Source organism: Gossypium raimondii, chromosome 12, assembly GCF_025698545.1.
Source record: "Gossypium raimondii isolate GPD5lz chromosome 12, ASM2569854v1, whole genome shotgun sequence".
In the NCBI taxonomy this organism is placed as follows: Eukaryota; Viridiplantae; Streptophyta; class Magnoliopsida; order Malvales; family Malvaceae; genus Gossypium; species Gossypium raimondii.
Window position 1 is genome coordinate 24,895,969 of NC_068576.1, and position 13,192 is coordinate 24,909,160.

The 13,192-nt window shown below is 35.8% G+C and overlaps 1 pseudogene; it reads right to left on the reverse strand.

Annotated features, from left to right (window-relative positions):
* Positions 1-7,517: 7,517 nt before the first annotated feature.
* Positions 7,518-12,779, reverse strand: LOC128035480 (uncharacterized; annotated as a pseudogene).
* Positions 12,780-13,192: the final 413 nt, after the last annotated feature.

The window sequence follows — 13,192 nt, forward strand, 5'->3', positions numbered from 1 at the left end:
CACTCCTTTTGGAAAAATTACATTTAAGTCATATCTCCGTGTTCGACTCACAATAATTCTATGAATTTAAAAAAAACAATCCTACATGGAGATGATAACCCACAGTCTATTTCTTAAGAAACACAACCTTGGAAAAAAATAACAATTATATCACAAATATATAATATCGCATCCATTCTCATATATAACTCAAAACATGCATAAGATCTAAAAACTGTCACTTTCTATGTAATCAAATCATTCAAGAAAAGATAAATCTATTTTGATTATTTGTTTATACTTATAGGTAGAGCACAACCTAGTTTCGATACCAATTGTTGGAAAATAAAGTTTGGAAAATGTAACGAAAAATAAATTTAAAGGAAAAACCAAAGTTATATTATTTTTCCAAAATTATAACTTGGTTGTGATATCTAAAGTAATAAACACTTAATCAAAATTATACCTTTTCGATTCATCTACGATGAATGCTTCGACCAAGTAGTCTTCTCCACTATCCTCAAGCTCACGTCTGTCGAGTATGGGCTCGCTTTGAATCATAAAATTTTTCACAAAATTACAAGTGGAGAAATTTCACAATTTCTCTAAACTTCTTGGCCAAGTTGTAAATATGAAAATATCTCTCGAAATTTTTTGAAATAATTTTTTCAGAGAATTTCAATCTACAACTTTTTCTTGAATTTAAGTATGCGTAAAATAATGACCCATGGCTCTCTTTATATAGGAGAGTTTAGAGAGTTCAACTATGATTAAACTTAATCACTTTAATATTAAATTAATATAATACTTATTCAGATAAATATTAGATGAAATTTAATATTAAATCTATTAAATTAAAAGAATATTTATCTATAAGATAAATATTAAATTTAATTTAATACTAAGAGATTCACTTTAATATTAAATTAATAAAATATTATCAAGATAAGTATTGAATTCAATTAACTATTGAACTTATTAAAATAATATTATTTTTAGAATAGTTAATTTGAAATCAAATTATCCAGTAGAGTCCTAGTAGGACTGCGATTCTCTACTGCTTAACTGCCGAAGGATCACCCGAAGGCCATCGAAACGTGGTCATCAACACCGTCGTGTCCCGTGGTGCCATCACAGGTGCAACGCCCTCACGACACCCCGAGCCAGTTCGACTATTGCCGATTTGGTCCAGGCCAATGACGACCTGACCGATCCAGTCCAACCATTGGTTGGACTATCGACCTAGGTTCACATACCAGGCCTGGTTCGACCAATTTTTGGGTCTCGATCTCGATTTTGGGTTCTTGGGCCCAATTTTTTTATCTTAAGTCTAATTTTCAAGTTCAATTACCCATTAGGTCAATTGTCTGACTTAAAAATTAATTTCTAAAAATATCATTTTAATTGTAATTTTACTTGATCAAAATTAATTTTCTCAAAAATCTCTTAGATTTTCCAAATTAATATTTCAAGAAAATTATTTAATCAAATTCTCTAGTTAAAAAATTCTCACGACTGCCTAATTTAGTTCCACATCAAATAAATGGACTCAATTAAATTGTTTCCAAAGTCGTAAAATCTTTTTCTGATTCAAATGTTGTTCAATTGAGCTTTTTTTGAGCTAGAGGAGGGACCAGTCAAGCATATCAATTAGGCTTTAGTTATTGCAATTATGTCCAGAATTATCATTCCGATAATTCGCAATTTACTTAATTATGGAGTCAATCCACAAGAAGTATCATGATTGGAAACTACTTACTGTATACTCTTTACGAAAGCAATTCATCCAACTACTTTGTCCAATGACCTCGCCATGTGTGTGTTACCCTCACATGGTATCCTTGATTCCTTTGAGTTAAATTCGTTCACTCAATACAATCATATTTTATCTCATTGTCACCATTGTGTCTTCTTAATGATTAATATGATCACTATCAACAAATGACTGTGATAAATTGCTCGTTTGAGAACAAACAACTCGTGGTCAAGTTTTATATTTATCAATCCACATAATGCCAATGAGAGCATATCATTAACTTTTTAATTGAGCTAAGAATTCCATTTTTGCCAGTAAAGTCATGTCATACACAAGTCATGTACCCAACATACCGACTATGAGCTTGATCATCTTTAAAGCATAAGCCTCCACTTATATCAAAACACATGAGTTACATATGCATGGTCAGTGACTAACTCAGGATTTAGGTAAATCACATCAGAATTAATTCATCTTGGGTCTAGTCCAATGTATCACTCTTCCAATGAATATGTAACAGCCCGATTTTTAGTGGTGTCAAAAATAGTGGTTCGAGGCCACTAAATTCAACGAGTAAGCTCGTAAATTTTATTATTTAATATTTACGAGTCAAATGTGGTTTTAGAAAGATTTTTGAATTGGCAATTTAAGTTTTATAATTAATTATTAGGTTCGAGTAGTAAAATTCTAGGTCAAGTGGTTTTAGCAAATGAGGTATCAAGATCTCGTTTTATAAATCAAGCCATAAATATTTTTATAAATATTTATAGAGTTTCATTAAGGTAGTATTAAAGTTTTGATAGAAATTTTAACATTTTGATAGTTAATTAATTAAAAGGACTAAGTTGAAAATGTGCAAAACTTGTGAATTATAAGAAATAGTGATTAAATGACTTAAATGGTAAATAAGGAGGACTTAAAGAGTAAATAAGCCTAAATGAGATGGTTGAGGTGACATAAGAAAGAAAATGATAATAAAATAAAGCCATTAATGGCGAAATTATAAATAAATTGAAATTAAACATACAAATTATAAATTAAAAGAGTTTCTAGGCAATTCTTCCTTAACTTTCGTAAAAAAAATGCCATAGGAGAGCCCTTATTAAGTGGGTTTTTTTCATATTTTTACTTCAAGTGAGTTTAATCTTGCCCTTTTGTAATTTTTTATGTTTATGAGACTTTTACAATTAAGTCCAACTAAATATTACCTTCTTTTTTTATTTTATTGAAAATTTTAGAAGTTTCCATTGATGAATATTAGATGTTTTAGATGAATAACTTGGATTTAGAGCTTTAATTTTTTGTATGATGATTTTATAAAGTGATTTTGTTAAATATTGATTTTGGATCAAATTGTGAAAAAGTTAAAGTATTAGGGCTTGGTATTAAATTTTGTTTTCTCAAGGGTTGTATGATAGCCTAGAATATATATATAAATTATTAATTGAGAAAACAAATTAGTTAATTTGATAAGATTAATTAGTTAATGACTAAATTGCAAAGTTGTAAAAGTTTAGGGTAATTGTGTAAATTTGAAAAAGTAAAGGGTATTAATTGTGAAATGAATTGGAACTAAAATATATACTAATGAATGAGTAATTTTATATTTTAGATCAAGATCCCGTAGATACTCATGAAAAAGGAAAATTATCGGAATAGTCCCAGAACTTCTGCAAATATTACAATTTAAACCAGGTAAGTTCGTAAGGTTAAACTTTAATATTTATATTGATTTGATGAATGGTTTGATGTATTTATTCTATTGTTGAGAAATAAATTATTGTTGAAGTTATAATCTTGAATATTCGGGAACACGGGATTTGAGTTCATTCGTTCTGCGGTGTATTTTCACACCGCCTAGCACACGGGTGTGTGGCTTGGCCGTGTGACCCCTGTACCTTAATATTACAAGTCAGTATGCTCACACGGCCTAGCACACGGGCGTGTGGCTTGGCCGTGTGACCCAAGTTAGAGAGCACCCAAGTTTGGACACGATCGTATGCCCTATTTCGAATGCCAACACAGCTCGAGACACATGCGTGTCTCTTGACCGTGTGAGTCACACGGCCTGGCCACACAGGCGTGTGTCCCCTACTCTTTTGAAAATTTTTGATATTTTCTAAAAAATTCTCTAAGTTCCCGGTTTAGTCCCGACTTACTTCTAATGTTTATTTTGGGCCTCGAAGGCTCATATAAGGGATTTAACGATTGATTTATAATATGAATACTAGATGATAAGAAATATTTATTTATTTGATCTGTAAGCACCAGTAACACTTTTTAACCCAGTTCCAGTGACGTAGACGGGTTAGGGGTGTTACAGAATACATCTATGTCTCTACCCGTGGAGTCAACTGTTCTGATAGCCAATACTAGTCATCTCCCCAATTGGAATGTAGACAGCATAAAAATACTTCTAAGCATTTGAACCAAATACTCACTTTGATTCTTTTACGGGATTACAAACTCATTTAGATTATCTACTAAATTAAGTTGTCTTTCTTGCAATGTAAATGTTCTTACAGTGTCACTTATCATCAGTTTAAAATTAGACAATCAATGAGTTAATATTTGTTTGTCACAATTTTTCTATGTATGCAAAACATGAAAGACAGAAACACAAAAGATAACAGTGAAATGTGAAATTAACTTTATTTATTCATCGTTCAAATATATAGAAAACAACTACATGTTTACTACCATATTGACACATTTCACATTGCAACTTCTTTTTTATGCCTTGGCTGGGCTCTTGGTTCACTTTCTTGGCAAACTCCTACTAGAGTAGGCCTAAAGACCAATCATGAGATGATTGTAATCACATACTTGTTTTACCTTATTTGTTAATATAAGAAATTGTCACTGTTATTTCAGTTTCTTTTTCTGTGTGTACAAATAATCTGATTAATAATAAAGTCCTGATAATAATATGATTAAAAAGTCCTTAGTCAAGTATTATTGTGGTATTGGACAATGATAACACATTGAGACTAATGTGTAGTTGATTAGTGACAAAGTGTTGTCATTGACATAGGGATGTCAAAATCGATACACGAGTATGTGTTAGATAACAACATACTGGACTAACCCACTATGAGTATGGTTCTTGGATTATTATGTAATAATCACAACTTTACTCATAGTGATAACTATGTATATTATCCTCAAACTTGAGAGCATTATTGTCCCAACATAGCGAGCTGTATATTTTGACACAATCATATGTCTACCATAACAGATCATACTATAACGATTGATGTTAGGTATATCATAATTTATGTAAAGGGACATGGTTGATCAAGATAGGAATTGTCCCTCCTACATAATGGGAACAATATCTTAGGCCTCTTGATGAAGTGAGACTAGAAATGCATGGCCATGCTCGAATATGTTGATATGAGATATCACGCTTATTTGGTCTCCTCAGAATATCAACAAATATGAGATTGGACTATACAAATGTGACTATTCCATGACTTGTGTCCAATCTAGATATTAAAGAGAAAATGATATAATACATGAAAATATTATCACAGAAAGGTTATGTTGAATCACGACTCCTTGTAACTTGGGTAGCAATGATGCATTGCTAGATACCATTCATTGCTTGTAATATTAGAAATGTTTTAGTATTACTACTAACGTTATAAGAACCTATAGGGTCAGACCCTATAGTTGAAGTGAACAGAATCCAAATACATTTGGTATTGTATTTTGTTGTCACATGAATTAAATTAATTATTGAATTAATTTAATTTGATAGTTAAATATTGAACACATTATATGTACAAACTTATTGTACACAAATAAAGAACATGGATAAAATTAATATATGAATTTGATTCATACAAAATATTAATTGTATATAGTATCTGAAATTATTAATATAAATAGTTATAATAATTAATTTCGGTCAAAATATAAAAGACATGGAAATTGATATTCTTTAGGAAAGAATATAATTTCTTTTTCGACTTTCCATTTGTTTCTCTAATAATAGGGGAATAATCTTGTTTTACTTCGATATGTGATATCAAAGAAAATAAAAAGGAATATAATCCCTTAGTGTGTTAGGTTTATGAAGAAAAACAATATTAAAAGGTCTAGAAGTCAGTTTTGGTTTTTCTCTCTCTGAAAAAGATTAAGAGAATTCTGATGTTCGTTCTTTGACTAGGTGGATTACGTAGAGGCTAAAACATTATTGTTGCGGCTTGGGATCAACATTGCGTAATGGATCCTATCAACAACGTTGTTCATTGCTCTTCCAGTTTTAAAAAGGTATGTATTTTACCCTTGTTTCAATCCAATCTGTTCCTCGTACATGGTTGATGATCGCCGGAATATTATTTCCACTACACCATAGGGCGTATTGGCATTCCAACAACTCCATATGTTGTCATAGCCTAGCTATGGTCTTACACAATATGATCCCTTGTTTACTATCCTGGCAAACTCCTAATTCCAAGGAATCACTAAACCTCTTCCAAGGTGTTACCTCGAAGGACCTAATAATTGTTTCCATGGTGTCGCCACGAAGGACTAGTCGATAATTGTTTTCACAGTGTCACTCCCTAGAGTCGATAGATCATCAATACAGTGCTGCTCTAGCGAGCCAGTAGATACCATTCCTCGATGTCGCCAAAACTCCTTTGAATTCCCATTTTAGTTCGCCCACTCCTCCATTACGTCAAATTTCCCTTATCTTCAACTAACCCGCCAACGTAAATCCCTTTGTACTCTGTATGTGACATAATTATACAATTCAGGCATAACAATTCAAATAATAATACCTTAAGGAGTTGATACGATCTCGATTTAGTAGTTGAGTCCGAGTCGTTTGGTTCCCGATCGTAAACGAAGAAGTAGATTAGACGAGAAGGAGTTAGAATATATTTGTGTACAAAGAAGTAAGATAAGTTTGTGCAAAGTTGGATGTGGATTTGGTTTAAGTCGAAATGGTATGAATAGAATGGAAGAGTTCGGTTTAAGATAATTAAGAAATGGTATTTAGTTTTGGTACGTTTTGGTATTTGGGAATTGGTACGAAATGGTATGGAATTGGTATGAAATGGTATGGTATTTGGTACGATTTGGTAATGGTTCAAAGAGGTCAAGAATGAACCAACACTAAAGAAAAGTGTCGACCCGGAACTTATAGGACCTAAATGAATTGGAAATGGTTGAAAAGGACCTTGACCCGATACTTAGGAAAGTATGAACCAAAGGTATCAAAGGTGAACGCCACACTCGGGTTTAAGGAGTGATAAGTTCGGAAAAGACTCGAAAAGACGCCACTAAAAGCTTAGATAAGTCTTACGGGTCTCGAACGAAATTTGAGAGAAAATGCCTCACAATTTTGGCGACAATTAGCTAATTAAAAAATGTCAAAAGTCCCTTACAAAGTGAAAATTCACTATTTATAATAATCCACTAGGCTAGCGAATGGTCACTTAAATTCCTTAAAATTAAGCAAATGAATTACTTAAATGGGCTACCTAGATTAATTTGAACTTGGAGCTCCAATGGTCACCTTCTAGATGGACAATTGAACTTGGAGCTTGAGGGAGTAAATGGCGCAGACTACATTCGGTTGATGTGCTTAAAGGAGCTCATTTAATTGGCAACTATTGCTGAAAAATTACCAGCAATTAAGAAGATGTTGAGTAGTCACTTTGAGTGTGAAAACCAAGTTTTGAAGAGTCTTTGAATGTGAACACCTTGATCCGAACAGCCATGATGTATTCAACGATTGTGTAAGTAATAAATTAATTTGAATGGTCACTTAGGAGACTTCAAGCAGACCAACTTCATTCTCCCATTCATGCATGTGTCGTCCCTTCATGTACCCTCTTTTAATACCTTTCATGCTCCAAAAACGTTCATGGATGATGTACTGCAGCAACATTCATCAAATAATTCAAATTCATGTTTAGACACATTAAATTAACACTAAAATGCTGCACATTAAATTCGGTGACCTTAGGACATAATTAAAACAAGTAATAAAGTTAACATATTAAAAACAAGCTTAAAAACATATTTATAAGTCAGTATAAATTAAGACAAAATTAATAACATGTCATAATAACTAAAATATCATGCATAATTAAGTTTGACCGATTTAAGACCAATTTAATAACGAAAATTAATTAAGCTTGTAAATAACTAATTTAACTAACTCAATTAATTATTTCAGCTACAATATTATTGACTAAGTTATTTTGAGTTAATTTTGAGTTGGTTCGAATTTAATGAGCTGAAATGGAGCTTAATTCATCTCGTAACAAAGTGCAAGAAAGGCTCATCGAGTTTGTCCAAGCTTCATCAATGCGTCCAACCAAAGTCTCGCCCCAAACTTGATCTACTAAGGTAAAATGACCTCCTTGAATTGTTTAGCTCGTGATCGGGTGATTGGACCTTGAGGCAGCTCCAAAGGCTCCTTGCTCGAGCTAGGTTGGACTTGAGGCGTGGCTGTATCATCCTCCCCCTCTTCAAAGCGATTTGCCCTCAAATTGGAATCTGCATCAAAAGGGGATAAGTCAGAGACATTAAAACTTGCACTTATGTTATACTCACCTGGTAGATCAAGTCGATAAGAATTCTCGTTGATTCGTTCCAAGACTTGAAAAGGGCCATCACCACGCGGTAGTAGCTTTGACCTTCGTTGGACGGGAAAACATTCCTTTCTCATGTGAACCCAAACCCAATCACCAGGTTCGAAGATAATTCTTTTACGACCTTTGTTCGCTTTCCTGGCATAACTTTTGGTTCTTGCTTCAATGTTGGCTCGAACTTTCCGATGTAACTCCTTTACATACTCGGCCTTCTTTTTAGCATCTGCATGAATAAGTTGATCGTTAGGTAAAGATACTAAATCTAAAGGAGTTAACGGATTAAATCCATAAACAATTTCAAAAGGAGAGTGTTTGGTTGCCGAGTGAACGGATCGATTATACGCAAATTCTATATGCGGCAAACACTCCTCCCACTACTTAAGATTTTTTCGTATGATGGCTCGTAACAAAGTTGATAGCACTTGGTTGACTACTTCCGTTTGTCCATCTGTTTGGGGGTGGCAAGTGGTTGAAAACAACAACTTAGTTCCGAGCTTTCCCTAAAGCGATCTCCAAAAATGGCTCAAAAACTTCGCATCTCGATCAGAAACAATCGTCCTCGGGATGCCATGCAAACGAACAATTTCCTTAAAGAAAAGATTAGCAATGTGAATGGCATCATCAGTTTTTGAACAAGAAATAAAATGAGACATTTTGGAAAAGCGATCAACAACAACAAAAATAGAGTCCTTCCCTGTTTTAGTCCTAGGCAATCCAAGGACAAAATCCATGGAAATGTCCTCCCAAGGTGCGTCGGTATAGGGAGCGGCGATCTGACCCGTCTTGGCTTAATCTTGGATTTGGCCTTCTTGCACGTCACACATCGCGCACACACTCGTTCAACGTCCCTTTTCATTTTCGGCCAATAAAAATGCTCTTGGAGGGTTGCTAAGGTTTTTCCAACGCCGAAATGGCCCATAAGGCCTCCGCTATGCGCCTCATGTACTAATAGGTCTCGTACGGAACTCCGCGGCACACATAATTTTCCTTCTCTAAAAAGAAATCCGTCACTCCTATAAAACTTATCAATAGTAACACTTTCACAAGCAACAAACATTTCTCCAAAATCATCATTAGCAGGATATAAATCTTTTAACAATGCAAAACCAAGCATTTTAGAATCCAAATACGACAAAAGGGTATACCTTCTTGAAAGAGTGTCAGCTACGATATTTTCCTTACCCTTTTTATACTTAATGACATAGGGAAATGACTCCAAATACTCTACCCACTTAGCATGGCGTTTGTTTAATTTGTGTTGTCCTTTAATGTGCTTTAACGTTTCGTGATCCGAATGGATCACGAACTCCTTCGGCCACAAATAGTGTTGCCAAGTCTCGAGAGCGCGGATAAGTGCATACATCTCCTTGTCATAAACGGGGTAGTTTAGCACGGCACCATTCAACTTTTCACTAAAGTAAGCGATCGGCCTCCCGTCTTGAGTTAATACGGCACCTATTCCAACACCTAAGGCATCACACTCAATTTCAAATGTTTTAGAAAAATCAGGCAATGCTAACAACGGAGCTTTAGTAAGACAATCTTTAATAATATTAAAAGAATTTTCTTGCTCTTCGCCCCAATGAAAAGTCGAATTCTTCTTGATAGTGCTTGTCAACGGTGCAGCCAACGTGCTAAAGTTGGGTACAAATCGCCGATAGAAACTTGCTAGGCCATGGAAGCTTCGCACTTGGCTTATGCTCGTCGGTCTCGGCCATTCTTGAATTGCCTTAATCTTTTCGCTATCTACTTCGAGGCCCTCCGAGCTAACCACGAAACCTAAAAAGATAACTTTGTCAGAACAAAATGTACACTTTTTAAGATTAGCATACAAAGTCTCTTTTCTAAGTACTTCTAAAACATTTCGCATAAATGAATTACATGCTCATCCATCGATTTGCTATAAATGAGGATATCATCGAAATATACAACGCAAAACTTACCAATGAAATTTCGTAAAACATAGTTCATAAGTCTCATAAAAGTGCTAGGAGCGTTGGTTAAGCTGAATGGCATTACCAACCATTCATACAAACCATGTTTCGTTTTAAAAGCGGTTTTCCACTCGTCACCTTCTCGCATACGAATCTGGTGGTATCCGCTTTTGAGATCAATTTTCGAGAACAACTTTGCACCACTTAACTCATCGAGCATGTCATCCAAGCGCGGTATGGGATGCCTATACTTAATAGTTATTTTATTTACGGCGCGACAATCGACACACATGCGCCACGTTTCGTCCTTCTTAGGCACCAACAAAACCGGCACGGCACATGGACTAAGGCTTTCTCGAATGTAGCCCTTTTCCATGAGTTCATTAACTTGACGTTGAAGCTCTTTGGTCTCTTCGGGATTGGTTCGGTATGCCGGTCGATTTGGAATAACGGCTCCAGGCACAAAATCGATTTGGTGCTCGATCCCACGAAGTGGTGGCAAACCACTTGGCACTTCATCCGGAAAACGTCTTTGAAATCGCAAGAGAGACAAAGCAGAAGAAGGGGATCTCTGGATAAGTCATTAGTGTTAAACAAATTTTCCTTATACATAAGTACAAGGATCGGTTGTCTTGCCAAAAACGCTTTTCGAACATCACTTGCTTTTGCAAAGACATTCAATTTTTCATTCACTTTTTCTTTTTCATCTTTTTCTTTTCTCGCTCTCTTTTCATTCTCTTTTCTGAATTTTCTTTCTTTTTTTTCATTTTTCTTTTCTTTTGTATTTTCGCTCTTTTCTTTTTCTCTCATTTGATCCACGGAAGTTTTCAGCTTAAGTTGATCCTCATAGACTTGCTTTGGCGTCAATGGGGCTAAGGTTACATTTCTTCCCATATGTTTGAAAGAATATCGATTTGAGTAACCATCGTGCATGACTCGACGATCGAATTGCCATGGACAGCCCAATAACAAGTGACCCGCGTGCATTGGAACAACATCGCATAGCACTTCATCGGAATATTTCCCAATGGAAAAGGAGACTAGAACTTGCTTTGTCACTTTTAACTCTCCTCCATCGTTGAGCCATTGAAGTTTGTACGGGGTTGGATGCTTGGTTGTCGGTAGATTTAATTTTTCCACCATGAGAGTGCTCGCCACATTCGTACAACTTCCTCCATCGATGATGACGCTACATAGCTTTCCTTGTACTTGACAACGAGTATGGAAGATGTTCTCTCGTTGTTGTTCATCGTCGATGCTTTGGATGCTTAGACTTCTTTTAACAACGAGGAGTTCTCCATCAAGAGCGTGTTCAACTTCTTCATCGTTGTCAGAAATGATTTCGGGCTCGTCTTCAAGTTCTTCCTCCTCCGATTCGATTTCTCCATTTGCACGAACCACCATGACGTTGCGGTTGGGACATTGACTTGCAATATGGCCCCCTCCAAGGCACTTAAAACACTTAATATCTCTTGAACGATTAGCAAATGAATCAGTTGCCTTACCTTTGCTCGTATCGCCCATAGGTTTGTTTGCTTTGGTAGGCAACATTGGCTCTTTGGCACGACTTGGTGGATTAGTTTTACTCGAACTTTGCCCCCATCTAGTGGTGCTTGGAGTAGGAAAACTTCGAGTGGTACTCTTTCGCTTGAGTTGCTTCTCCACCTTAATGGCCATGTGTACCATGTCCACTATCTCAACATAATGTTGGAGTTCCACAATGTTAGCGATATCTCGGTTGAGACCAGCAAGGAATCGCGCCATCGTTGTTTCACGATCTTCTTGGACATCGGCTCGGATCATTGCGATCTCCATCTCTTTGAAATAATCCTCAACACTCTTTGAACCTTGAGTGAGATTTTAAAGCTTTTGATAGAGTTCCCGATGGTAGTAGGAGGGAATGAAACGACGTCGCACCACGGCCTTCATCTCGGCCCAAGTGGATATTGGCCGTTCCCCATTCCTTCTTCGGCTCGTAGTGAGTTGATCCCACCATATCATAGCGTAATCGGAGAATTCTATGGCCGCCAACTTCACCTTTTTTATCTCGGAATAATTATGACAATCAAAAACCAATTCGATCTTCTTCTCCCATTCCAAGTAGGCTTCCGGATCAGATTTTCCTTGAAAGGATGGAATGGATAGTTTAATGTTTCTTAAGTCGTCATCCATGCGTCTTTGATTCCGATTACCTCGGTTCCTTTGACCTCTTCGTCCTTCACTTATGTTTGATCCTTGATCACTTTCGGCTTCATTCGGATCATATAGGTCATCTTGATTGATTTCCAATTGGTCTCGCCTTCTTTGCGGCCCTTGGCGTGTACGCTCTCGTTGAAACCCCAATTCAACTCGATCCAATCGTTCGTTAACAGATTCTAACTCACCTCGGATCATGCGTTGGATTTCTCGTAACAAGGCTTGTTGAGCCAAATCCGGCACTCCACCTCCTCCAGGCGCAATGTTTCGGATTGGTTGCCTTCCACCTCCTTCCGCCATATTTCGTTCAGGACTTTGAGACATGAAAATAAAAAACCTCACAACAAAACCTCACGAATCTCTCGAAAAGAAAGAATAACACTCCACTCGTGTTTCACTCAATTTTTTTGGCTTTTTCTTTTGATGTAACTCTCACGCCTTTTTCCACTCAATTTCCTCTCGTGATTTCGTAAGCGACTCGTTGTGACCTTATCGTAGTTCAATGGGTCGGCTTCAAATGGCTTTACAAGGGTTTGATGTTAGGTTACGGGTAGGCTAAAAGAAACAAGAAAGGCTTTAGGCTAAGTGTGGCTTAGAAGATGAATAGAAGAGAATAACAAACTTACAAACTCGAAACACTTTTTTTTTATATATCGAAATTTTTTTTCAGTAGCGTGAAATTTCACTAAGAGGGATATAAAAGAGTGTAGAAT